Source organism: Cornus florida, unplaced genomic scaffold, assembly GCF_030987335.1.
Source record: "Cornus florida cultivar Cherokee Brave unplaced genomic scaffold, ASM3098733v1 CherokeeBrave_3.0.0_Hap2_scaffold_140, whole genome shotgun sequence".
Classification (NCBI taxonomy): Eukaryota; Viridiplantae; Streptophyta; class Magnoliopsida; order Cornales; family Cornaceae; genus Cornus; species Cornus florida.
Genome location: NW_026775628.1, coordinates 1 through 2500, shown reverse-complemented (window position 1 = coordinate 2500; position 2500 = coordinate 1).

Below are 2500 nucleotides of genomic sequence, written 5' to 3'. Positions count from 1 at the left end.
AGAACAAGAAGACCGAGGCATCCAAAATTTTTTTTTTTTTTTTTTCTTTCCCATATACCAGAGAAAGAACATGAAGACCGAGGCAACCAACAAAAAATAATTTTTTTTTTCTCTTTCCCGGAATTTTTTTTTTTTTTTTTCGAAATAGCCGAGAAAGAATATGAAGACCGAGGCATCCAACAAAAAAATTTTTTTTTTTTTTTTTCCTAATCTACCCAAGCAAAACAAATAGAAGACCGAGGCATCCAAAAAAATTTTTTTTTTTTTTTTTTTTTTCGAAAAATTTTTTTTCACAAAAACTTTTTTTTTTTTTTTTCCCCAAAAAATTTTTTTTTTCGTTCCAAGCTAACCAAGACATCTACTATTCACTAGTAGAGCAATCGAGACTGCAAAGCAAGCAATGGCCTTACTTGCAGCTCTTGGTGCTGAGAACTCCCCCCCCCCTATAGTAGTCTTAAGTAAAACCACAGCTCTGACAGGAGTAGATATTGCATGCGAGCGAGGAGTCGTAATGGGCAAAATTGACTCGGGGGACCTCCAAATCGAATTCCGTTTCGAGCAAAACACTTCTTAGGCTTCAAGGAAGCTCCCATAAAATTTCCAAACCCAAACTCCAAACTTCATTTTTTAGCCTACAATGCCCACGTGCACGCCGGTGTGCACGCAGGGGTGCTTGAGCATGCGGGAGAGGAGCCATAATGGGCAACATTGACTCGGGGGACCTCCAAATCGAAATCCGTCTCGAGCAAAACACTTCTTAAGCTTCTAGGAAGCTCCCATAAAACTTCCAAACCCAAACTCCAAACTTTATTTTTTAGCATACAATGCCCACGTGCACGCCGGGGTGCTTGAGCGTGCGGGCGAGGAGCCATAATGGGCAACATTGACTCGGGGGACCTCCAAATCGAAATCCGTCTCGAGCAAAACACTTCTTAAGCTTCAAGGAAGCTCCCATAAAACTTCCAAACCCAAACTCCAAACTTTATTTTTTAGCATACAATGCCCACGTGCACGCAGGGGTGCTTGAGCATGCGGGAGAGGAGCCATAATGGGCAACATTGACTCGGGGGACCTCCAAATCGAAATCCGTCTCGAGCAAAACACTTCTTAAGCTTCTAGGAAGCTCCCATAAAATTTTCAAACCCAAACTCCAAACTTCATTTTTTAGCATACGATGCCCACGTGCACGCCGGGGTGCACGAGCGTGCGGGCGAGGAGTCGTAATGGGCAAAATTAACTCGGGGGACCTCCAAATCGAAATCCGTCTCGAGCAAAGCATTTCTTAGGCTTCTAGGAAGTTCCCGTAAAATTTTCAAACCCAAACTCCAAACTTCATTTTTTAGCACACAATGCCCACGTGCACGCGGGGGTGCTTAAGCGTGCGGGCGAGGAGTCATAATGGGCAAAATTAACTCGGGGGACCTCCAAATCGAAATCCGTCTCGAGCAAAGCACTTCTTAGGCTTCTAGGAAGCTCCCATAAAATTTCCAAACCCAAACTCCAAACTTCATTTTTTAGCATACGATGCCCCCGTGCACGCGGGGGTGCTTGAGCGTGCGGGGGAGGAGTCATAATGGGCAAAACTAACTCGGGGGATCTCCAAATCAAAATCCGTCTCGAGCAAAGCAGTTCTTAGGCTTCTAGGAAGCTCCCATAAAATTTCCGAACCCAAACTCCAAACTTCATTTTTTAGCATACTATGCCCACGTGCACGCCGGGGTGCACGAGCGTGCGGGCGAGGAGTCGTAATGGGCAAAATTAACTCGGGGGACCTCCAAATCGAAATCCGTCTCGAGCAAAGCATTTCTTAGGCTTCTAGGAAGTTCCCGTAAAATTTTCAAACCCAAACTCCAAACTTCATTTTTTAGCATACGATGCCCACGTGCGCGCCGGTGTGCACGTCGGGGTGCACGAGCGTGCGGGCGAGGAGCCGTAATTGGCAAAATTAACACGGCGGACCTCCAAATCGAAATCCGTCTCGAGCAAAGCATTTCTTAGGCTTCTAGGAAGTTCCCGTAAAATTTTCAAACCCAAACTCCAAACTTCATTTTTTAGCATACGATGCCCACGTGCACGCCGGTGTGCACGAGCATGCGGGCGAGGAGTCATAAAGGGCAAACTTAACTCGGGGGACCTCCAAATCGAAATCCGTCTCGAGCAAAGCATTTCTTAGGCTTCTAGGAAGCTCCCATAAAATTTTCAAACCCAAACTCCAAACTTCATTTTTTAGCACACAATGCCCACGTGCACGCGGGGGTGCTTAAGCGTGCGGGCGAGGAGTCATAATGGGCAAAATTAACTCGGGGGACCTCCAAATCGAAATCCGTCTCGAGCAAAGCACTTCTTAGGCTTCTAGGAAGCTCCCATAAAATTTTCAAACCCAAACTCCAAACTTCATTTTTTAGCCAACGATGCCCACGTGCACGCCGGGGTGCACGAGCGTGCGGGCGAGGAGTCATAATGGGCAAAATTAACTCGGGGGACCTCCAAATCGAAATCC